General features: G+C 36.7%; 1 protein-coding gene across 1 annotated transcript in view; it reads right to left on the reverse strand.

The window, feature by feature from the left end:
• Positions 1-27425, reverse strand: part of OLA1 (Obg like ATPase 1) — a 225667-nt gene that overhangs the window by 40067 nt on the left and 158175 nt on the right.

The raw sequence follows: 27425 nt of genomic DNA on the forward strand, positions 1-27425 counted from the left end.
AACATTGTTTGTGGCATTATTTTAATACATAAAAATGGAGAATACTAGCAAAAATTAGTAACAAACTTAAAAGTTTTCAAGGCCATTCAGTTACACAAAGACTAGAATACAGGAATTAATAATATTTTAAACATTAGCTAGAGATGCCACATGCAAGATAAACATGCTATTAGGAAATGGGTGAGGGGTTGGGGCAGCAGACTATTGGGGAGAGACTAACAATTTTTTTCTTAAAAGAAAAAAACAAAACAGATGAAATTGAGCCTATTATTGATGATCCACCCTTCAAAATATTAAACCAACTGGCCCAAATCCTTTCTATTCTGAATTAATTTTTTTGCCAACACCTTCTCCCTGCCCACTTTCCCCCCAACCAACCACCCGCACCCCCCAACCTGCCAAAGCCTCCATTACACAATGGCAAGAGCCCTGCACTGCTGACCTCCAACCAGCTGCATTCACTTTCAGAACATCTCTCTCTGCTGGAAATCTAAAGGCCTTTTAGTTAGCAAGCTAGTGTGCATTCAGAAGGAGTAACTGCAGGAAGAGCCCAATGTGCTTTGTTTCTACTGGCCTTTCTTCACAGAAAGATTAATCATCTGTGAAATGGAAACGGCAAACAGCAAGTGACACAAACTGAAACCCGTCAAAGCCTTTCCTCATCAGTTTGTGGTTCTGAATCTAAAAGCTTGCGTGTGGCAAGGTTCTCCCGTACAGGCAGGTGTTAATAAAAGGCCTCTCTAGGTCTGAATAGGTCAACTTAGCTCTTCCAGAAGAAGTGCATTTGAGAGTCATCTTTTTTTGTGTTAAAGATAATTTATGGATATGTTTTAAAATATGCATTTCTTAAAATTTATTGTAATACTCAATTGTTACTAATAGATTTTCTTGAATTTTCATTGATAGATTTTACTTTATCATAAATCAGTTATTCTTCTTGAACATCCACTTGTTACAAATTACCCTCAATATTTAGTATAACTTCCTTCCAAATCTTGCTGTTACAAACAGAAAAAATAAGGAAAAAGTCCTGTATCCTTAGATCCTGATTGGAAACCCTCCAGGAAAAAGGACTTCCCACAGATTTTAACAAGGAAGGGGCAAGCCAAAAACTTTTAATGAAATCTAACATGTTCTCTGCTTAAGAAATAATCGCTTTTACTCTTCTATAACTGAAATTTCACTCATAAATGTTTAAAAGTGGCTAATGTAAACACCATTTCTACAAGGAGAAGATCAAAGTGCTATATTACAAATGCATTATGATTAAAAAAGCCCTGGTGCAGCCTGCTATTAACTGTTCTTTAAACCCTAAAAGGCTTTCCATAGATCTCACTTGGCACTGCATATACAACCTTGACAAGTATATGTAGACCATTATTTATTCATTGCCTAAATTGTAGGCAATTAATGTGCGTCACACTGGCCACCTGCAAATTCTGAATGCCTGCTCCAGTTTGTCAGTGCAAAAAACTAATGTCGGAGGGGATTAATCTAGGGGGAGAGAGTCCTCTTTAATGGCTCCAGCAGGTGAAATGGCCCAGCTGGTTACTCTGATGAGTGGCCAGAACAGCTTATGTAGAGACACGCAACAAGATTACACAAAAGAAGGAGAAAACAGTGGTACTATCTTATATTTGGTCCCATTAGTTTTTTCAATTAAAAAAAAGAGGAGAGAAAAAGACAAAAGAAAGCCAAACCCAAACTAAGGGAATTAAATTTCAATCATATAAAAAGTGTAGAATACTTTTGTAACTATTAACATTTTTCCAAAACCAGAGGGCCTCAATAAATGCTGATCACTAGTGAAGGAATTTTAGTATTTCTCTTTCATTTTAAATTAAGTAGACCATTCAGACATAGGAATCCTATCACAGAAGCTTTTTTGCATTACAGTTTTTCCTCACATCAACATATTATACTACAAATTCGGAGCACTCAAATTTTAGTTAAAGAGAATTAATTCATAATTATAGTTCTCAAAGAGTATATTCCCTTAAAGCCACAATCACATAATTTACCAATTATAATCAAGTTTTTGAATAGTTGAAAATATTTAAAATATTTTGTACTCAATGTTCCCATAATTATCTCCACAAAAGATATAATAGCCAAGAAAAGACACCTTAAATTTATTAAAAGATGTCAATTTTACTTGAGACAAACTAAAAATAGATCACTCTTAGATAATATTATCTTAGTAAATGATCCCTATATGGTGTGGTTGCAAGTTAAGAAAGTAAAAATTAATCTTAATTTTAGCAAAAAATTAAAAGATCATGTTATATTTCTTATTCTGAAAAACTTTTAAACAGATGAAAGAAAACATTTGGACTTATTTGTATATAATACTCAACAGGTTGATCCACATTTTTTTCTTATGAGCCTATGTATAAACATATATTAATAGTGATGGTTAAAACAATAAAACGTTCCAGTTCACTGACTCTTGTAATTAAATAATCTAATACGTATATTATTGACTTTTAACAAATTAGACTATAATAAAAACATAAAGAATGCTTTAATCCTTCATGCATGAAGAGTTACTTTAGGATTTCATACTTCTTTAGTAACATCATTACACAGAAAAACAGATGTAGGTAGAGTACTAAACTGGGCTGTTCTGATAACTTTAATTCCTCATTTTCAAAATAAATTTCCAAACATGATTGAGACCACACAAAAATTCCTGGTCATTTGAACTTCTTGGTTAGATTGGAGTGATATGAGTGTACTGATTTGAAGGAGAACAACTTAATGCTTAAATGTGGAAACAAATTCTAGATCTACCACTTATGAGGTCTGTGGCTTATTACTTTCATTGATAAAATGCAGATGATAATATCTACCTCCTGGGGATTGTTGTGAAGATCAGAAAAGATAATGCATATAGAGTGCTTAGCACAGTTCTTAAGTTGTCAATAAATGTGAGTTGTTATTGTTATTATTATTGTTCAAGGATTAAATAACAGCAATCTAACAAAATGGCAGTATATTCTCTCGAGTGCCCCTTTGCCTCTTTAAAGCACATTATCATCTTCTTCAGTCTGAATAATTGTACATTAGTCCTTTTCTTCAAATTTTTTAAGGTAACCATAAAAGTGACTCTCTTAGTGGAACTTCAAGTCAGGCTCCTTGTCTTAACATTCGACAAGAAGTAGCTACTCTTAGATACTCCATCCAAAATTACCTTTCTTACCTCTTCTGCTTTGACTCTTCTTTCTAATGGTCTCACACTGAACTTCAGAAATGCTCTTTCCTTGATCTCTTTTATTATTGTGTTGTTAATAGAGGCTGTCATGTATTTAGATTCAGGGAAGTTGTATTACTGGACTAAATTTCCCATAGCTAGTATGTAGCAGAGCTGAGATTCGATTCCAGATCTATTAATGACTGAAAAAGTTCATTGTTCTGTCTGATCACCCTGGCCTGTTTGTCTTCTTTCCTGCCTTTTTAACTGGTCCTTGTTTAACCTACACATTCCCAAGGTTGTCATTCAAAGTTCCTAGTCTCATTTTAAGGTCATCAGGGAAATTTAATATTCTTACTTTATTAATTGGGTCTAATATCTGTTTGTCAATCCATACATTACCAAAAAAAATTTTCTCTTTGCACACAATAACATGATAGCCTTCTCAGTATAAATTTCCTTTCCTAGACTACCCATTAGACTTCTCTATTTTGGTATTCTTCAATTCCCACAGCAGAGGCTATTAACCCATGTTACAGATAGATTTCAGGGGTTCCCTAACATCCTGAAAGGCTTATGTGCCTTTGGGGGAAGATGGCACATACCTTCAAAATGCTTTGCAAAATCCAAGAACCCTGGGCTCTATAGTCAATCAAATAAATGTTCTAGGTCCTTGGACTCCCAGACCAGAGGTCCAGAGACATTGGCCCAAAACTTGGGTCAGTCAGACCCTGCACTCAAAGTTCATCTATCCTGTTCAATACTGTATTGATAAAACGTCGACTCATTATAATGTAAATCTAACACAATTCCAGTTAACAGGGATGTTGGAGAACATAAATTGAATATACCATTATTGTAAGAGAATGGGTTGCTTGAGAGTAAAACAATCTTTAAACAGTAAACTGTGTGACTTACCTTACTATATATTAAAATAAATCACAAAACTACAATAATTAAACAGTGTGATACTAGCATAAGAGAGAGACAGACTGGAAAACTAACAAGACATTAATTGCAGATTTACTAATAAATTATGAGTCATTCATACAACAGAACACTTTGTATCCACTAAAACAAGCTATATCTGCATGTACATTTAAATGGAAAAATGTCCAAAATATATTGCTAAGTGAAAAAAGCAGGTTAAGAAAATGGATTTTGGTGTCAATTAGATTTGGGTTCAAGTCCTGGCTCTGCCGCTTTCTAGCTGTGCAACTCTGGGTAAGTTACTTAACCTCTCTGTTTTGTTTCTTCATCTGTAAAATGAAGATGTTAACAACTCCAATTCAACATCTGGTGATTGTGAGAACTAAATGAGAAAATACATGTAAAGCAACTGGTACAGTGACATAGGCACTTAGCAAACATTCAATAGGTATTAACTATTATTATTTATGGTAGAATGTATAATGTGATTTTATTTGTGGTTTTGAAACTATATATAATACATATAAATAGATACTCAAATAACAAAACTGGGTAGATACCACACCAAATTGTTAGCAGTAGAAATCATTGGAAAATTAGATTCCAGAGAAGCTTTCCTTTTCTGCTTTCTTTTTTAAAAAGTCAATGCTGCTTTATTTTTAACTAATAGCCATCACTTTTATAATAGGAAAAATATAAAGGTATATTCACAAGGGGAGAGGGGACTTCATCCATTTTCTGTCTACCATTCATAATCCTAAAATTTGATGGCTTAATGTATACACTTGGCAGTTTATCAAGGTGATATACTCTTGTTCTACAATAATTTATAGTTTACAAGCTTGATACTTTCCTCTAACTAGACCAGCCACCCTAACACTGATGATGGTACTTAACTAGGTGAGCTGACCTATGTTGGTTGAGTGACTTTAACACAGACAGCCAACAATTCACCGAGACAAAAGAATGAGAGACAAGACCTCAAGCTTAAAATAGTCTCCTAGTAAAAGCCTACTAATATGGCTTCCTCCAACTCCCCAAGCCCAGAATACTGTCTTTAAATACCCCAAATCCTGGAAAAAACAATCTAGGCTTTCTTTCATGAAACAGACCTCCATTGTATATTCTAAACTGATTTTTAGGATGTGTCTGAACCAGAATATTAAGCATTTATAACTCTACTAGATGAATGCTGCTTTTTGGGGGAAGCCACCGTACTGATTCCTGACTACAATCTTTCTACATACTTCAATGACTGAAACTTTCAGAATAGGTCTTAAAGGAGAGAACTAAGACAACTGGCAGCAATGCTCTGCATGGCTATGTGTGTACATGGGATAGCCTCCGAGAATGAAGACAATAAACTCTAGCAATAACCAGGGTAGAGTGTAGGTTGGCATCTGTGGGTTTTCAGTTATATGATTCACTGAAACAGGGTGTGACACCTTAATAACACAGCAATGATCCTGGCTTCTGTTTGCTATAAAGTGGCAACCAGAATGGACACAATCTATTCTTGAGGTATATAGATCTAAGCAGAGGATTCAACCAAGAAAAGAAGGCAACTGTCCCTATAATTCCTGAAAATAAGTTAGAATGGATTATACTGTACTCAAGGAAGGACAAAGAGGGAGGGAAAAAAGCCAATAAATCTGATTTTAATCAAAGGGCTACTGAATAAGGAGAATCATAATGGAAGAACATATCTTTAAAAACCATCTATGGCAAAAAAATCAATGAATTATTTGGCATGGTTGGTGGAATGCAAAGAGACTGAGCATCTATGAAACAGGAGTGTAAGGCCATAAGGAGAGTAGAGAGGCAGGTTAAAAAAAAAATGGATGAGATATCAAGAACTGATGAACTAAGAAAGACTTTTAAGAAAACCAAAACCAAAGTAGGAAAATAAAAATCCAAACTAGAGACAAACTGATATGGCAGAAGATAATCAGTAGTCTGGAGGTCAAAATTTGAGAAAGGGTTATGTTGAAGTATAACATACACACAGTAACAATATAACATATGTTAAGTGTACAGCTCAATGAGTTATCACAGAATGAACACACACCTGTTAACTATCAAACAGATCAAGATACAGAATATATCAGCAGTGTACTGACAATACCCCACTCCTCCCTAGAAATAATTACTATCCTGGCTTCTTTGCATCACAAATTAGCCTGTTATTGAAATAGAATACATAAAATATCTGGCTTCTTTTGCTCAACATCAGTTGTGAAATTCATCCATGTTATTACAAGTAGCAGAAGTGTGTTTTTTTCTTTCCTTCTCCACAAATTATCTATCCATTCTATTGTTTATGAACTTTTTGACTGGGAAAACACTGAAGCCATACTTCAATTCCGGAAAGACTTAACATCTTTACAATATAAAGTCTTCTAACACATGGTATACTTCTCCACTTACTTAAGTATTCTTAAATTAACCTTGGTAATGTTTTATAATGTTCTGGGTATAAATTCTAGTAGAATGTTCACTACACTTATTCCTAGGCATTTGTTTTAATGCTTTAACAAATAGTATCTCTAAAAAAAAAGTTGCTTTTAAGTTCTGGAATACAAAATATAAATCATTATTTGTACTGACCTTGTATCCAAAAACCCTGTTGACTTCACTTATTAATTCTAATGGTTTATCACAGATTATTTCATGTTTTCTAAATATACAATCATGTTGTCTGTGAATAATAACACTTTTATTTCTTGCTTTCCAATCTTTATATCATTTATTTTTCTTGCCTTATTGCACTGGCTAATACAAGAACAGAAGTAGTGATAGTGAGCATCTTTGCTTTGTTCCTGGTATGAGGGGAAAAGCTTTCAGTATTTCCTCATAAATTATAATTGTTTATATAAGTTTTTTGTAGAAATCCTTTCTCAGATTAAGGAGATTCCCCTATATTCCTATTTTGCTAAAAGGTTTTATCTCACCCTTAAACATGAATGATTGAATATTATCAAATCCTTTTTCTAATATATAGAGACAATCATGATTTTTCTTCTTTAATCCATTAATGTGGTGGGTTACGTTGCTTAATTTTTGAATGTCAAATCTACTTTGCATTCCTATGTTTTAGTAATGATATAATTATTTATACTGTATTTGGTTTGTTAACATTTTATTTACAATTATGAATTTGTATTTAAGAACACAGATTCGATTGCAAATTTTCTAATTTATACTGTAAGGTTTTGGTATCACAACTATGCTGACCTCATAAAACCAGTTGGGAAGTGTTCCAGTTTGCTAGAGCTGCTATTATGCAAAATACCAGAAATGCATTGGCTTTTATAAAGGGGATTTCTTAGGTTACAAATTTACAGTTCTAAGGCCATAAAAGTGTCCAAACTAAGGCGTCAACAAGAGGATACCTTCACTGAAGAATGGTCAATGGTGTCTGGAACACCTGTCAGCTGGGAAGGTACATGGCTGGCATCTGCTGGTCCTTTGCTCCCAGGCTGTCTCAAAATGGCTTTCTCCAAAATGTCTCTGGGCATCTGTCTTTGCTCCTCCTCTCTCAGCTCCTCTGCATCCTTTCTTCTTTCTCCCAGGGTGTTTCTAAGCATCTGGGCATCCTCTCTTAACTTCTCTGGGGCAAACTTTGGGCTTCATTTCTTAACTCAGCATCTTCAAATGTCCTTCTGTCTGCATCTCCAAGCGTCTCCAAGTGTCAGCATCTCTGTTAGTTCTTGAACTCTCCTAAGTACTCCAGTGAACTAATCAAGACCCACCTTGAATGGGTGAGGCCCACATCTCCATGGAAATAACTGAATCAAAAGGTTTCACCCAACAAGACTGGATTAAAAGATCATGGCTCTTCTGGGGTCCATAAGTTTCAAACCGGCATAGGAAGATTTTCCTCTTTTTCTATTCTCTGGAATAGTGTACAATAGACTGGTTTTATTTCTCCTTTAAATGTACAGTGAAGACATGTGGGCAAGGAGTTTTCTTTACAGTAAGGTTTTAAGTTATGAATTCAATTTAATAGATTCAGAACTATTATTTTATTTTTTGTTAGTTTTTTAAAGTAGTCCTTTAAGATACTTGTTCATTTCACATATTTCTAAAAATCACAGCCATAAATTGTTTACAATATTTTTTTATTCACTTACTAAATTTCGGTAGGACCTGTAGGATCTTTATCATTCTTGATACTGGTTTTGTACTTCTCTTTTTCTCTTAACCAGTCTTGCTAAGAATTTATCAATTTATTAGTCTTTTCAAAGAACAAACTTTTGGCTTGTTGCTCCTCTTTATTACATGTTTCTTTTCTATTCTGCTCTCAACTGCACTGTTTCCTTCCATCTACTTTCTCTGGGTTCTTTTTATTGTTTATTGTTTATTTTATTTTTTTAACAGAGAAAGTTGTAAGTTTACAGAAAAATCATGTAGAAAATGCATAGGTCCCATATACATCGCCACTCTTTACACAAAATTTCCCATTATTAATACTTTGCATTAGTGTGGTACCTTTGATACAATTGATGAAATAATTTTATTATAATTGTAAGTATTAACTATAGTCCATAGTTGACATTAGGGTTCACTGTTTGTGTTGTACAGTCCTATGGTGTTTTTAATTTTATTCTAGTAACATATATACTACCTAAAATTTCCCCTTTCAACCACATTCAAATATATAATTCCAGAAGAGTCTCCTGGCCAGAAATGGTGGGCATGTGAAGTAGTCTCATGCAAAAACAAACAAACAAACAAAAACAAACTCTACCCAAATGGAAACCTATGAGGCAATTAGATGCTTGTTCTCAGGAATGTGAATTAAGAAATACCAAGAGAACAGAAATGAAAACTTAAGCTAAAAGGATGCACTGTAAGAAAACAAAATAGAATGATGCCTATGAAGTTGTAGATAAGTTAATCTGTAAGTAAGGAAAAATGATGATGAAGAAGAAATCAGGACTAAAAACAATATATAAAACAGAACACACACACACACACACACACACACACACACAAAACCACAGAAGATAAACTATGGCAGCAACAGAAAGAAAAGTAGGTAGAATCATAGTGAAGCAGACATGGAGAATATCTGAGTTATAAGACTGGCAAAGCACCACAGAGAAGATGCACAGACTTCTGTTGAATTCCTCCATGCGGTCCTAGATTGATTTACAGTTCAACTCCAAAAGGCCTGGTCATACCACAGTTCATGCTCTTGGATGTCTTTAGATGTCCATTTTCCTTACTGCTTTGTATTTTAAAAATAAAATTCAATTTCTTTAGTCTAAGTTGAATCTGTTCCTTACACCTAAAAAACCCCAATTAGATAAACAGATAAGTGGGAATTCCTCAGAATTAAAAGCTTTTATACCTCGGGGGCGGGGCAAGATGGCAGACTGGTAAGCTGTAAGTTTTAGTTACTCCTCCAGGAAAGTAGGTAAAAAACCAGGAACTGCGTGGACTGGACACCACAGAGCAATCTGTCTTTGGGCATACTTCATACAACACTCATGAAAATGTCGAACTGCTGAGATCAGCGAAATCTGTAAGTTTTTGCGGCCAGGGGACCCGCGCCCCTCCCTGCCAGGCTCAGTCCCGTGGGAGGAGGGGCTGCCAGCTCCGGGAAGGAGAAGGGAGAACTGCAGTGGTAGCCCTTCTCGGAAACTCATTCTACTGATCCATACTCCATACCATAGATAGACTGAGACCAGACACCAGAGAATCTGACAGCTGCCAGCCCAGCAGAGAGGAGACAGGCATAGAAAAAAAAAAAAATAACACGAAAAACTCCAAAATAAAAGCAGAGGATTTTTGGAGTTCTGGTGAACACAGAAAGGGGAAGGGCGGAGCTCAGGCCTTGAGGTGCATATGCAAATCCCGAAGAAAAGCTGATCTCTCTGCCCTGTGGACCTTTCCTTAATGGCCCTGGTTGCTTTGTCTCTTAGCATTTCAATAACCCATTAGATCTCTGAGGAGGGCCCTTTTATTTATTTATTTTTTTTAATCCTTTTTTCTTTTTCTAAAACAATTACTCTAAGAAGCCCAATACAGAAAGCTTCAAAGAATTGCAATTTGGGCACATCAAGTCAAGAGCAGAACTAAGAAAGCTCTGAGACAAAAGGCAATAATCCAGTGGCTGAGAAAATTCACTAAACACCACAACTTCCCAAGAAAAGGGGGGTGTCCGCTCACAGCCACCATCCTGGTGGACAGGAAACACTCCTGCCCATCGCCAGCCCCATAGCCCAGAGCTGCCCCAGACAACCCAGTGTGACGGAAGTGCTTCAAATAACAGGCACACACCACAAAACTGGGCATGGACATTAGCCTTCCCTGCAACCTCAGCTGATTGTCCCAGAGCTGGGAATGTGGAGCAGTGTGAATTAACAAAGCCCCATTCAGCCATCATTTGAGCAGACTGGGAGCCTCCCTACACAGCCCAGCAGCCCAGAACTGCCCTGGGGGGACGGCAGTCACCTGTGACATAGCACAGTCATCCCTCAACAGAGGACCCGGGGGGCACAGCCTGGAAGAGGGGCCCACTTGCAAGTCTCAGGAGCCATACGCCAATACCAAAGACTTGTGGGTCAGTGGCAGAGACAAACTGTGGCAGGACTGAACTGAAGGATTAGACTATTGCAGCAGCTTTAAAACTCTAGGATCATCAGGGAGATTTGATTGTTAGGGCCACCCCCCCTCCCCGATTGCCCAGAAACACGCCCCACATACAGGGCAGGCAACACCAATTACACACGCAAGCTTGGTACACCAATTGGGCCCCACAAGACTCACTCCCCCACTCACCAAAAAGGCTAAGCAGGGGAGAACTGGCTTGTGGAGAACAGGTGGCTTGTGGACGCCACCTGCTGGTTAGTTAGAGAAAGTGTACTCCACGAAGCTGTAGATCTGATAAATTAGAGATAAGGACTTCAATAGGTCTACAAACCCTAAAAGAAACCTATCAAGTTCAGCAAATGCCACAAGGCCAAAAACAACAGAAAATTATAAAGCATATGAAAAAACCAGACGATATGGATAACCCAAGCCCAAGCACCCAAATCAAAAGACCAGAAGAGACACAGCACCTAGAGCAGCTACTCAAAGAACTAAAGATGAACAATGAGACCATAGTACGGGATATGAAGGAAATCAAGAAGACTCTAGAAGAGCATAAAGAAGACATTGCAAGACTAAATAAAAAAATGGATGATCTTATGGAAATTAAAGAAACTGTTGACCAAATTAAAAAGATTCTGGACACTCATAGTACAAGACTAGAGGAAGTTGAACAACAAATCAGTGACCTGGAAGATGACAGAATGGAAAATGAAAGCATAAAAGAAAGAATGGGGAAAAAAATTGAAAAAATCAAAATGGACCTCAGGGATATGATAGATAATATGAAACGTCCAAATATAAGACTCATTGGTGTCCCAGAAGGGGAAGAAAAGGGTAAAGGTCTAGGAAGAGTATTCAAAGAAATTGTTGGGGAAAACTTCCCAAATCTTCTAAACAACATAAATACACAAATCATAAATGCTCAGCGAACTCCAAATAGAATAAATCCAAATAAACCCACTCCGAGACATATACTGATCACACTGTCAAACACAGAAGAGAAGGAGCAAGTTCTGAAAGCAGCAAGAGAAAAGCAATTCACCACATACAAAGGAAACAGCATAAGACTAAGTAGTGACTACTCAGCAGCCACCATGGAGGCGAGAAGGCAGTGGCACGATATATTTAAAATTCTGAGTGAGAAAAATTTCCAGCCAAGAATACTTTATCCAGCAAAGCTCTCCTTCAAATTTGAGGGAGAGCTTAAATTTTTCACAGACAAACAAATGCTGAGAGAATTTGCTAACAAGAGACCTGCCCTACTGGAGATACTCAAGGGAGCCCTACAAACAGAGAAACAAAGACAGGACAGAGAGACTTGGAGAAAGGTTCAGTACTAAAGAGATTCGGTATGGGTACAATAAAGGATATTAATAGAGAGAGGGAAAAATATGGCAAACATAAACCAAAGGATAAGATGGCCGATTCAAGAAATGCCTTCACGGTTTTAACGTTGAATGTAAATGGATTAAACTCCCCAATTAAAAGATATAGATTCGCAGAATGGATCAAAAAAAAATGAACCATCAATATGTTGTATACAAGAGACTCATCTGAGACTCATCTTAGACACAGGGACACAAAGAAACTGAAAGTGAAAGGATGGAAAAAAATATTTCATGCAAGCTACAGCCAAAAGAAAGCAGGTGTAGCAATATTAATCTCAGATAAAATAGACTTCAAATGCAGGGATGTTTTGAGAGACAAAGAAGGCCACTACATACTAATAAAAGGGGCAAATCAGCAAGAAGAAATAACAATCGTAAATGTCTATGCACCCAATCAAGGTGCCACAAAATACATGAGAGAAACACTGGCAAAACTAAAGGAAGCAATTGATGCTTCCACAATAATTGTGGGAGACTTCAACACATCACTCTCTCCTATAGATAGATCAACCAGACAGAAGACCAATAAGGAAATTGAAAACCTAAACAATCTGATAAATGAATTAGATTTAACAGACATATACAGGACATTACATCCCAAATCACCAGGATACACATACTTTTCTAGTGCTCATGGAACTTTCTCCAGAATAGATCATATGCTGGGACATAAAACAAGCCTCAATAAATTTAAAAAGATTGAAATTATTCAAAGCACATTCTCTGACCACAATGGAATACAATTAGAAGACAATAACCATCAGAGACTTAGAAAATTCACAAATACCTGGAGGTTAAACAACACACTCCTAAACAATCAGTAGGTTAAAGAAGAAATAACAAGAGAAATTGCTAAATATATAGAGATGAATGAAAATGAGAACACAACATACCAAAACCCATGGGATGCAGCAAAAGCAGTGCTAAAGGGGAAACTTATAGCACTAAACGCATATATTAAAAAGGAAGAAAGAGCCAAAGTCAAAGAACTAATGGATCAACTGAAGAAGCTAGAAAATGAACAGCAAACCAATCCTAAACCAAGTACAAGAAAAGAAATAACAAGGATTAAAGCAGAAATAAATGACATAGAGAACAAAAAAACAATAGAGAGGATAAATATCACCAAACGTTGGTTCTTTGAGAAGATCAACAAGATTGACAAGCCCCTAGCTAGAATGACAAAATCAAAAAGAGAGAAGACCCATATAAACAAAATAATGAATGAAAAAGGTGACATAACTGCAGATCCTGAAGAAATTAAAAAAATTATAAGAGGATATTATGAACAACTGTATGGCAACAAACTGGATAATGTAGAAGAAATGGACAATTTCCTGGAAACATATGAACAACCTAGACTGATCAGAGAAGAAATAGAAGACCTCAACCAACCCATCACAAGCAAAGAGATCCAATCAGTCATCAAAAATCTTCCCACAAATAAATGCCCAGGGCCAGATGGCTTCACAGGGGAATTCTACCAAACTTTCCAGAAAGAACTGACACCAATCTTACTCAAACTCTTTCAAAACATTGAAAAAAATGGAACACTACCTAACTCATTTTATGAAGCTAACATCAATCTAATACCAAAACCAGGCAAAGATGCTACAAAAAAGGAAAACTACCGGCCAATCTCCCGAATGAATATAGATGCAAAAATCCTCAACAAAATACTTGCAAATCGAATCCAAAGACACATTAAAAAAATCATACACCATGACCAAGTGGGGTTCATTCCAGGCATGCAAGGATGGTTCAACATCAGAAAAACAATCAATGTATTACAACACATTAAAAACTCGAAAGGGAAAAATCAATTGATCATCTCAATAGATGCTGAAAAAGCATTTGACAAAATCCAACATCCCTTTTTGATAAAAACACTTCAAAAGGTAGGAATTGAAGGAAACTTCCTCAACATGATAAACAGCATATATGAAAAACCCACAGCCAGCATAGTACTCAATGCGGAGAGACTGAAAGCCTTCCCTCTAAGATCAGGAACAAGACAAGGATGCACGCTGTCACCACTGTTATTCAACATTGTGCTGGAAGTGCTAGCCAGGGCAATCCGGCAAGACAAAGAAATAAAAGGCATCCAAATTGGAAAAGAAGAAATAAAACTGTCATTGTTTGCAGATGATATGATCTTATATCTAGAAAACCCTGAGAAATCGACGATACACCTACTAGAGCTAATAAACAAATTTAGCAAAGTAGCGGGATACAAGATTAATGCACATAAGTCAGTAATGTTTCTATATGCTAGAAATGAACAAACTGAAGAGACACTCAAGAAAAAGATACCATTTTCAATAGCAACTAAAAAAATCAAGTACCTAGGAATAAACTTAACCAAAGATGTAAAAGACCTATACAAAGAAAACTACATAACTCTACTAAAAAAAATAGAAGGGGACCTTAAAAGATGGAAAAATATTCCATGTTCATGGATAGGAAGACTAAATGTCATTAAGATGTCAATTCTACCCAAACTCATCTACAGATTCAATGCAATCCCAATCAAAATTCCAACAACCTACTTTGCAGACTTGGAAAAGCTAGTTATCAAATTTATTTGGAAAGGGAAGATGCCTCGAATTGCTAAAGACACTCTAAAAAAGAAAAACGAAGTGGGAGGACTTACACTCCCTGACTTTGAAGCTTATTATAAAGCCACAGTTGCCAAAACAGCATGGTACTGGCACAAAGATAGACATATAGATCAATGGAATCGAATTGAGAATTCAGAGATAGACCCTCAGATCTATGGCCGACTGATCTTTGATAAGGCCCCCAAAGTCACTGAACTGAGCCATAATGGTCTTTTCAACAAATGGGGCTGGGAGAGTTGGATATCCATATCCAAAAGAATGAAAGAAGACCCCTACCTCACCCCCTACACAAAAATTAACTCAAAATGGACCAAAGATCTCAATATAAAAGAAAGTACCATAAAACTCCTAGAAGATAATGTAGGAAAACATCTTCAAGACCTTGTATTAGGCGGCCACTTCCTAGACTACACCCAAAGGACAAGCAGCAAAAGAAAAAATAGGTAAATGGGAACTCCTCAAGCCTTAGAAGTTTCTGCACCTCAAAGGAATTTCTCAAAAAGGTAAAGAGGCAGCCAACTCAATGGGAAAAAATTTTTGGAAACCATGTATCTGACAAAAGACTGATATCTTGCATATACAAAGAAATCCTACAACTCAATGACAATAGTATAGACAGCCCAATTATAAAATGGGCAAAAGATATGAAAAGACAGTTCTCTGAAGAGGAAATACAAATGGCCAAGAAACACATGAAAAAATGTCCAGCTTCACTAGCTATTAGAGAGATGCAAATTAAGACCACAATGAGATACCATCTAACACCGGTTAGAATGGCTGCCATTAAACAAACAGGAAACTACAAATGCTGGAGGGGATGTGGAGAAATTGGAACTCTTATTCACTGTTGGTGTGTCTGTGTAATGGTTCAGCCACTCTGGAAGTCAGTCTGGCAGTTCCTTAGAAAACTAGATATAGAGCTACCATTCGATCCAGCGATTGCACTTCTCGGTATATACCCGGAAGATCGGAAAGCAGTGACATGAACAGATATCTGCACGCCAATGTTCATAGCAGCATTATTCACAATTGCCAAGAGATGGAAACAACCCAAATGTCCTTCAACAGATGAGTGGATAAATAAAATGTGATATATACACACGATGGAATACTACGCGGCAGTAAGAAGGAACGATCTGGTGAAACATATGACAACATGGATGAACCTTGAAGACATAATGCTGAGCGAAATAAGCCAGGCACAAAAAGAGAAATATTATATGCTACCACTAATGTGAACTTTGAAAAATGTAAAACAAATGGTTTATAATGTAGAATGTAGGGGAACTAGCAGTAGATAGCAATTAAGGAAGGGGGAACAATAATCCAAGAAGAACAGATAAGCTATTTAACGTTCTGGGGATGCCCAGGAATGACTATGGTCTGTTAATTTCTGATGGATATAGTAGGAACAAGTTCACAGAAATGTTGCTATATTATGTAACTTTCTTGGGGTAAAGTAGGAACATGTTGGAAGTTAAGCAGTTATCTTTGGTTAGTTGTCTTTTTCTTACTCCCTTGTTATGGTCTCTTTGAAATGTTCTTTTATTGTATGTTTGTTTTCTTTTTAACTTTTTTTTTCATACAGTTGATTTAAAAAAGAAGGGAAAGTTAAAAAAAAAAAAAAAAGAAAAACAAGGAAAAAAAAAAAGATGTGGTGCCCCCTTGAGGAGCCTGTGGAGAATGCAGGGGTATTCGCCTACCCCACCTCCATGGTTGCTAACATGACCACAGACATAGGGGACTGGTGGTTTGATGGGTTGAGCCCTCTACCATAAGTTTTACCCTTGGGAAGACGGTTGCTGCGAAGGAGAGGCTAGGCCTCCCTATATTTGTGCCTAAGAGTCTCTTCCTGAATGCCTCTTTGTTGCTCAGATGTGGCCCTCTCTCTCTGGCTAAGCCAACTTGAAAGGTGAAATCACTGCCCTCCCCCCTACGTGGGATCAGACACCCAGGGGAGTGAATCTCCCTGGCAACGTGGAATATGACTCCCGGGGAGGAATGTAGACCCGGCATCGTGGGACGGAGAACATCTTCTTGACCAAAAGGGGGATGTGAAAGGAAATGAAATAAGCTTCAGTGGCAGAGAGATTCCAAAACGAGCCGAGACATCACTCTGGTGGGCACTCTTACGCACACTTTAGACAACCCTTTTTAGGTTCTAAAGAATTGGGGTAGCTGGTGGTGGATACCTGAAACTATCAAACTACAACCCAGAACCCATGAATCTCGAAGACGGTTGTATAAAAATGTAGCTTATGAGGGGTGACAATGGGATTGGGAAAGCCATAAGGACAAAACTCCACTTTGTCTAGTTTATGGAAGGATGTGTAGAAAAGTAGGGGAAGGAAACAAACAGACAAAGGTACCCAGTGTTCTTTTTTACTTCAATTGCTCTTTTTCACTCTAATTATTATTCTTGTTATTTTTGTGTGTGTGCTAATGAAGGTGTCAGGGATTGATTTAGGTGATGAATGTACAACTATGTAATGGTACTGTAAACAATCGAAAGTACAATTTGTTTTGTATGACTGCGTGGTATGTGAATATATCTCAATAAAATGATGATAAAAAATAAATAAATAAATAAATAAAATCTTCCCTAAAAAAAAAAAAAAAAAAAAAAAAAAAAAGCTTTTATACCTCAAAGGAATTTGTCAAAAAGGTAAAGGGGCAGCCAACTCAATGGGAGAAAATATTTGGAAACCATGGATCTGTTAAGAGACTGATATCTTGTAAATATAAAGAAATCTTACAATTCAACGACAATAGTACAAACAGCTCAATTATAAAATGGGCAAAGATATGAAAAGACATTTCACTGAAGAGGAAATACAAATGGCTAAAATATCACATGAAAAAATGTTCTTAACTAGCTATTAGGGATATACAAATCAAGAACACAATGAGATATGATCTCACACCAAGAAGAATGGCTGCCATTAAACAAACAGGCAACTACAAATGCTGGAGAGGATGTAGAGAAATTGGAACACTTATTCATTGCTAGTGTGTCTGTGTAATGGTTCAGCCACTCTGGAAGACAGGTTGGAGTTTCCTCAGAGAAGGAGATATTGAGTTACCCTATGATCCAGCAATTTCACTTCTCTGTATTTACCCAGAGGATCTGAAAGCAGTGACATGAACAGATATTTGCACACCAATGTTCACAGTGGCATTGCCAAGAGATGGAAACAATCTAAATGTCCTTCATTAAATGAGTGAATAAACAAAATGTGGTATATACACATGATGGAATACTACACAGCAGTAAGAAGGTACGAGGTCATGAAACATATGACAACATGGATGAATCTTGAAGACATAATGCTGAGTGAAATAAGCCAGACACAAAAGGAGCAATACTGTATGTTACCACTACTGTGAACTCTGTGACAAATGAAAAATAAGTGTCTTATATTGTAGAATAGCAGCTAGGGAAGGGGGAATGATAATCTAATAACAGACAAGATATTGAGGGTGATCTTAATGATATGGGAATGCTCAGGTATGACTATGGTATGACTATGGCTACTTAACTTTCTTTTGGTATGGGAGGAGTATGTTAGAAGGAATGAAGTTATTTCAATATTTGTTTTTCCCAATGATTTGCTTAATTTTGTTTGGAAATGTTTTTTTATTTGATAAATAAGGTAATTAAAAACAATTTATGAGACAATATTATTATAGTCATATTATGAACTTAAGTCCATAGTTCACATTAGGATTCACTCTGTTTTGTGCAGCAATATGGTTTTTTAAAAAAATTTTATTGTGGTTATATATATACTATAAAATTTCCAATGTTAATCATTTCCTTTTTTTTAAAACTTTATCAAAAAATTAAAACAACAAAAAAACACATTTCAAACAAAACAAAGAATTAAGAAAAACAGACAACCTAAAATAACTACTTTCCTTCCAAGATGTTCCTACCATACCCCAAGAAAATTAATAAACCATATCTAAACAAAGGAATAAGAAAAACAAATAACCTAAAATAACTACATTGCTGCCAACATGTCCCTACCATACCCCAAGAAAATTAACAAACCCTAACAAAACAAAGGAATAAGAAAACAAATAACCTAAAATAACTTCATTGTTTTCAACATGATCCTACCATACCCAAGAAAGTTTGCAAACCATAATCATTCTTGAGCATTCCCGTAACATTGAGATTACCCTCAATAGCTTATCTTTTCTTATTAGATTATCGTTCCCCCTTCACTAATTGCTGTCTATCTCTATGCCCCCTATATTCTACAATATAAAATATTTATTTTACATTTTTCACAGAGTTCACATTTGTGGTAACATACAATATCTCTCCTTTTGTGTCTGGCTTATTTCACTCAGCATTATGTCTTCAAGATTCATCCATGTTGTCATATGTTTCACAACCTCGTTCCTTCTTACTGCTGTGTGGTATTCCATTGTGTGTATATACCACTTAGTGTTTATCCACTCATCTGTTGAAGGGCATTTGGAGCATTTGGATTGTTTCCATTTCCTGGCAATTGTGAATAATGCCACTATGAACATTGGTGTGCAAATATCTGTTTGTGTCACTGTTTTCAGATCTTCTGGATATATACCAAGAAGAAACTGCTGTATCGAATGGTAACTCGGTATCTAGTTTTCTAAAGGAACCGCCAGACTGTCTTTCAGAGTGGCTAGACCATTATACAATCCTACCAGCAATGAATAAGAGTTCCAATTTCTTCACATCCTCTCCAGCATTTGTAGTTGCCTATTTGTTTAATGGCAGCCATTCTAATTGGTTTGAGATGATATCTCATTGTGGTCTTAATTTGCATCTCCCTAATAGCTAATGAAGATGAACACCTTTTCATGTGTTTTTTAGCCATTTGTATTTCCTCTTCAGTGAAATGTCTTTTCATCTTTTGCCCCTTTTTATAATTGGGTGATCTGTACTATTGTTGTTGAGTTGTAGGATTTCTTTAAATATGCAAGATATCAGTCTTTTGTCAGATACATGGCTTCCAAATATTTTTTCCCACTTTCAAGTATATATATATATATAATTTAGATAATTCAGCGATGTTAATTACATTCACAATGTTGTGCTATCATCATCACCATCTATTACCAAAACTTTTCCATCCTCTGAAACAGAAACTCTATATCAATTAAGCATTAACTCTCATTACCTACCCTTACTGCTGGTAACCCATATTCTAATTTCTGACTCTGAATTTGTGTATTCTATTAGTTTCATATAAGTGAGATCTTACAATATTTGTTCTTTTGTGTCTGGCTTATTTCACTCAAAACGATGTCTTCAAGTCTCATCCATATTGTAACACATAGCAGAACTTTTTATTACAGCTAAATATTATTCCATTGTATGTATATACCATATTTTATTAATCCATTTATCCAGTGATGGACAGCTGGGTTGCATCTACCTTTTGGCTACAGTCAATAATGCTGCCATGAGCATCAGTATGCAAATATCTGTTCGAGTACCTGCTTTCAATTATTTTGGGTATATACACATTACTGGGATTGCCAGGTCATATTACAGGTCTATATCTAACTTTTTGAGGAACTGCCAAACTATTTTCTACAGTTGCTGCACAATTTTATATTCTCTCCAACCATGCATGAGGGTTCCTATTTTTCCACATCCTCACCAACATTTATTATTTTCCATTTTTAAATAATAGCCTTCCTAGTGGATGTGAAGTGGTATCTTACTGTGGTTTTGATTTATATTTCCCTAATGGCTAGTGATGTTGAGCATCTTTTCATGTGCTTATTGGCCATTTGTATATCTTCTTGGAGAAATGTGTATGAAAGTCCTTTGCCCATTTTTAAAAAAAATATTTATTTATTTTTATTTTTTTATTCATTTTATTGAGATATATTCACATACCATGCAGTCATACAAAACAAAGTATACATTCAATTGTTCACAGTACTACCACATAGTTGTGCATATATCACCAAAATCAATCCCTGACACCTTCATTACCACAAACACACAAAAATAACAAGAATAAAAATTAAAGTGAAAAAGAACAATTAAAGTAAAAAAGAACACTGGGTGCCTTTGTCTGTTTGTTTTTTTCCTGCCCCCATTTTTCTACTCATCCATCCATAAACTAGACATAGGAGAGTGTGGTCCATATGGCTTTCCAAATCACATTGTCGCCCCACATAAGCTACATTTTTATACAATCATCTTCAAGATTCATGGGTTCTGGGTTGTAGTTTGATAGTTTCAGGTATTTACTGCTAGCTACTCCAATTCACTAGAATCTAAAAAGGGTTGTCTATATTGTGCGTAAGAGTGCCCACCAAAGTGACCTCTTGGCTCCTTCTGGAATCTCTCTGCCACTGAAGCTTATTTCATTTCCTTTCACATCCCCCTTTTGGTCAAGAAGATGTTCTCCATCCCATGATGCCGGGTCTAGATTCCTCCTTGGGAGTCATATTCCATGTTGCCAGGGAGATTCACTCCCCTGCCTTTGCCCACTTTTAAATTGGGCTGTATTCCTTTTTGCTGTTGAGTTGCAGGAATTCTTTATACATTCTGGATATGTACCAGTTTGGGTATATTATATCCCCCAAGAAAAAGCCATGATCTTTTAATCCAATCTTGTGGGGTATTGGGATTAGGCTGTTTCCATGGAGATGTGACCCACTCAAGTGTGAGTGATGTCTTTGGTTAGGCTGTGACCTCTGATTGCATATTTCCATGGAGGTGTGGCCCCACCCATTCAAGGTGGGTCTTGATTTACCGGAGTACTTTAAAAAGAGCCATGCAGGCTTAGACAGAGAGAGCTGCAGCTAAGAGAGGACAAAATGCCCCAAGAGCAATATTGTGGAGAACACCATTTTGAAATGCAACCTGGGAGCAAGCAGATACCAGCCACATGCCTTCCAAGCTAACAGAGGTTTTCCCAACGCCAAGGGCCATCCTTCAGTGAAGGTGCCCTATTGTTGATGCCTTACCTTGGACACTTTATGGCCTTAAGACTGTAATTCTGTAACCAAATAAACCCCTTTTATAAAAGCCAATCCATATCTGGTATTTTGCAAAATGGCAGCATTAGCAAACCAGAACAGGATATTAAGCCCTTATCAGATATATGGTTTCCAAATACTTTTTACCATTCTGTAGGTTGTCTTTTCACTTTCTTGAAAAAGCCTTTTGACATCCCAAAGCTTTTAATTTTGATGAAGTCCAACTTACCTATTTTTTCTTATGTTGCTTGTGCTTGCTGTGAAGTCTAGGAATATATTGCCAAATACAAGAGCCTGAAGATGTTTTCTTTTTTCTTCTTCTAGGAGTTTTATAGTTTTAGTTCTTATATTTAGTCTTTGATCCATTTGAGCTAGTTTTTGTATATGGTGTGAGATAGGGGTCCACTCATTGTTTTGCATATAGATATCCAGTTTTCCCAGCATCACTTGTAAAAGAGACTATTCTTTCCCCATCGATCAAATCAACCATGGCCAAAATCAACTGGCCATATTAAGTTGAGATCTCCAGCAAGGTATGCAATTGACAAATTTACCCTATGGTTTCCATCTTCATACTAAATGAAGCTCATTTAAAGGGTTAAAATAAGTAAAAGTTAAAAGATTCACCAAGTATACAGTATGCTGAGTATAGATGAGTATACCCAGTCTGAAGCAGAAAGAGGCAGTATTGCTCTGGAAATTATATTCCATCCCTATATTTAACAAAATATCTGGATTTTTTGTTTAGTTTTCATACTTTCTGTCCATCCATATTTAATGATTTTATTTCCATATTTATTTCTGAGATTTGGGGGAAGGTCTGCCAGCCATGCAGCAGCCTATGGTACAAGGCAAAAAGCTGCAAACAGAATGAAAAGAACGGTTTAAATTGTAGAGCAAGAAATCCCCAAGGGCAAGCAATGATGATAATGGGAAATGGGAGGGGGAAATTCTAATGAGAAAGACTGCAAAGAGAAATGAAGAGAAGCTCAACTATAGGTATGTTAAATGCAAAAATTCTCCCACCCCAAGGTATCCCTTTTACATGTGTGCTTGTAAATTATATCAATTCAGTTGCATTGCATTCCTTAAATGAAGCAGTAATTTGATTGAAATATGCTGTGAAAGATTAATATGGAGTGATTATCATCAACCAATTGCTACCAACTGACATTCCTTCATCAAATTATAAAACTATCTAACATTCAAAAAAAAAATCAACTGGCCATAGATGTAAGGGTTTATTTTTGAATTCTCAATTTGATTCCATTGATCTATATGTCTGTCCTTGTGTCAGAAACACACTGTCTTAATTACTGTAGCTTTGTAATAAGTTTGGAAATCAAGAGGTGAGAGTCCTCCAACTTTGTTCTTTTTCAAGATGGTTTTGACTATTCAGGGCCCCTTACCCTTCAGTATGAATTTGATGATTGGCTTTTCCAGTTCTGTAGAGAAGGCTCTCGAGATTTTGACTGGGAGCATTGACTTTGGGTAGAATTGACATCTTAACAATATTTTAGTCTTCCAATCCATGAATATGGAATGTCCTTCCATTTATTTAGGTTTTCTTTAATTTCTTTCAGCAGTGTTTTGCAGCTTTCTATATAAATGTCCTTAACATCCTTTGTTAAATTTATTCCTATGTATTTGATTCTTTTAGTTACTATTGCAAATGGATTTTTTCTTGATTCCCTTTCCATATTTCTCAGTATTAGGTTTTATCTCAGACAGCAAGATCCACTGTGAAAGGTACCTGCCAGTTCAGAGTGTATCACTTTTACTCCCGGGAAAGATTCTGTTTAGCTGGAAACTTTATAGGAAGAGAGGTTTGATGCTGAAAGATTATCCAGAAAACAATCTTTTTGTTTTTGTTTTTGTATGTTGAAAGACTGTCTAGAAAACAGAGAAGGCATGTTTGAAAGAACAGAGACAGAGTCAGCAATATTAAGGAATAATCAGCTGAAGAGCTGGTGGACAGTGACCTAGCTATCTTTCTACTAGCTTTCAACAGCTACCTCTACTGCAAACTAGGATCTATGTCCAACCAGGGCCCCTGAGTTTGTTTGCCAAGACTACAAACATAAACTGAGGAAAAGGAGCAAAGAGACATTCATCCTATTTTTATATCTTTAGACCATTTGTTATGTTAGAGAAAATAGGGAAACATTTTTTTAGAAACTACCCTATAAGAACTAGCTGATATCATAATCACATGGGTATCCTTTTTCTACAGAGAAAACGAAATAATCAAAAGCAAGAAAAGCACAAAACACCATCAAAGTAAAGGAAAAGTGATCTTAAAGAATAATAAAAAATAAATGGAAGGGGTTGGGCTGGAGACAGGCAATGGGGAGTTAATGCTTAAACTGTACAAGGTTTCTATTTGGGTGGATTGTAAAGTTTTGGTAATGGATGGTAGTGATGGTAGCACAACACTGTGAAAATAATTAACAGCATTGAATTAACAAGTGTGAATGTGGTGAAAAGGGGAAATTCTAGGTTGTATAATTGTTACTAGAATGAAAATTCTAAAAAAAAAAAATAAATAGAATGACTTAAACGTATATTAGGTGAACAGATGGATGTATAAGTCTAGTGGAGGCTGTTGCTGTCCAGCCCATATCCCTATGCCCTCACTAGTCCAGTACATGCTGATGGCTTCTTACTGTAAGCATCTGAGAGCTCTGTTCAGCCCACACAGACATCAGCTACTAGGGAGTAAACACCTGTAGTAGTAGGCCTCAACCAAAGACCGAAAGAAATTGGTTAACAGTTACCCTAGCTTCCCCACTCTACCAGTAGAAAAGCTTGAGGCATGTTTTACAATCTTTTTCACAGGTCCCCAGCTGGACTGAAAACCAGCTGTCCAATGATAACTTGTTCATTTACACCCTTTGTACTGGTTTCCTTCCCTTCCCTGTCTCAATTACCCATTCCCTGATGTTTACCTCCTTGAGATCACCTCCCAGAGAAAGTACTTGCACTTCAATCCATGCTTCATGTTGTGCTTCTAAGGGAACCTAACCTAAAACATATAGTTTAGATTAAAAGGCAATGAAAACAGCCAACTAGTAAATAGTCTGGAACAACCATCTGGGAGACATCAATGACCGGACACACGTCGTATACCAGTCTGGAATGGGTGAAAGGGCTGAGATCACAGCATGGAACTGTAACTAAAGCCCCCACAAACTGCAGAGCTGGCACACTCCCTCGTGGGAAAAACAAGCGGTCTCTGCTGGCAGCAAGGGAAGGTAGCTCAACCAAGCTCCAACTGTGGTTTTAATGTACAAATCTGGACTATTGAATACAAACTACAAGCACAGACAAACCCTGAAGTCTCTCCCAGCAGAGAGGAGGCAGGGCTAATGGGGGAAAAAAAAGTAAACATATAAAAACAGAGGCTTCTGGAGTTGGCTGAGCTCAGTATACTGGGAAAAGGCTGTGTGCCAAGAAAAGGTGCACAAAGAACCAGGTACCAACTCTAGTACCAACTCTTGACTGGCAAAACTGGGTAGCTCAGGATTAGCTCTGAAAGGAGGATTTTTTTTTTTTTCTCTCATTCTAAGTAGCTCATTAGAGAAAGCCTCAGGCATTTTCCATTGTCAGCTATGACCCAGGAAAGGGTGGAGTTAAGATAGAGAGACAAAGGAAGAAGTCAAGTAAAGAAGATAATTCCCTAAAGGGTGCATCATCCCAAAGAAAAGGGGGGGCATGGCCCAGCTCAAGTGGCCATCCTCCCTCAGTGAATTCAGACACCAGGGCCCAGGGGGTGGGGTGGGACAAAAACAGCTTAAGTTTGGCTTCTGGTTCACCCTCTGTCCCAGGCAGGGGCAGGGTCTGCTGAGAATTAAAGGCACCAAGCCTCTTTATGCCAGTGGGGAGCTGCGGACTGACAAGCACCGCCTGCTGGACAGGAGAGGAAAAGCACAGAGTCTAGAGGCCTCACAATAAAGTCTGACAATCTGCTCTGTCTCATCTTCAAGGAAACTTGATACTGGTTACACTCTCCTCCTGAGTCCTGGGCCTGTCTGGTCTGGGAAAACGGTATTGGGGTAATGAAGAAAACGAGATGCCTAGACAACAAAAAATTACAAGTCTATAGGAAAAACAAAAGATATGGCCCATCAAAGGAACAAACTTCACTTCAAATGAGATACAGAAATTGAAACAACTAATTAAAGATGTTTAAACAAATAGTTCAAAAATCAAATTGATGAGCTAAGGGAAACATGGTGAAAGAGATGAAAGATATAAAGAAGACATTGGGAGAACACAAGGAAGAACTCAAAACTTTGAAAAAACAATTGGCAGAACTTATGGGAATGAAAGGCAGAACAGAAAAGATGCAAAACACAATAGAGAAATACAACAGCAGATCTGAACAGGAAGAAGAAAGGATTCATGAACTAGAGGGCAAAACATCTGAAATCCTACACACAAAAGAACAGATAGGGAAAAGAAAGGAAAAATATGAGCAGGGTCTCACGGAACTGAATGACAACATGAAGTGCATGAATGTATGTGTCATGGGTGTCCCAGAAGGAGAAAAGGGGCAAAAATAATAATGGAGAAAATTATCACTGAAAATTTCCCATCTCTTATGAAAGACATAAGTTACAGAGCCAAGAAATGCACAGTACCACAAACAGAATAGATCTGAATAGACCTATTCCAAGACCCTTAATAATCAGACTATCAAATGTCAAAAGACAGACAGAATTCTGAAAGCAGCAAGAGAAAAGCGATCCATCACGTATAAGGGAATCTCAATAAGACTATGTGCGGATTTCCTAGTAGAAACCATGGAAGGCAGTAGAATGATATATTTGAGATACTGAAAGAAAATTTGCAAAGCAATAATTCTATATCCAGCAAAACTGCCCTTCAAAAAATAGGGGGAATTTAAAATATTTTCAGATAAACAGACGCTGAGAGAGTTTATGAACAAGAGATGTGCTCTACAAGAAATACTAAAGGGAGCAATACAGGCAGATATGAAAAGACAGGAGAGAGTGGTTTGGAGAAGAGTGTAGAAATGAAGACTATCAGTAAAGGTAAAAAGAGAGAGAGAGAGAAAATAAAAATAAAATAAGATATGACATATAAAATCCAAAAGACAAAATGGTGGACAATAGACATTATGTTGTGTGAACTTAGCCAGAAACAAAAGGACAAATACTCTTTGGTCTCACTAATATGAACTAACATTAATGAGTGAACTTTCAGGGTTAAAATTGAGAATACATGTTATAGAAGATAAAAAGAGGGTAGAGATTGGGCATTTGATGCTGAAGGAGTACAGATTGTTCAACAAGATTGATTGTATAGATCCAGAAATTGACAGCACAATACTGTGATGGTAGTAAAATAGTGTTAGTACTCTGAACAAAGAAGAGTGTGAGTACAGTTCAAAGAGTTAGGCTAAGGGCATGTATGACACCAGAAGGAAAGACAGAAGATAAAGACTGGGACTGTATAACTTAGCAAAACCTAGAGTGATCAATGATGGTGACTAAATGTACAAATATAAGAATGTTTTTATGTGAGGGAGAACAAATGAATGTCAACATTGTAAGGTGTTGTAAACGGGATGGTGTGCTGGTTTGGATGTATTATGTCCCCCCAAATGTCATGTTCTTTAATGAAATCTTGTGGGGGCAGACGTATTAGTGTCAATTAGGTTGTAAACTT

The sequence above is a fragment of the Choloepus didactylus genome, chromosome 9, assembly GCF_015220235.1.
Source record: "Choloepus didactylus isolate mChoDid1 chromosome 9, mChoDid1.pri, whole genome shotgun sequence".
NCBI lineage: Eukaryota > Metazoa > Chordata > Mammalia > Pilosa > Megalonychidae > Choloepus > Choloepus didactylus.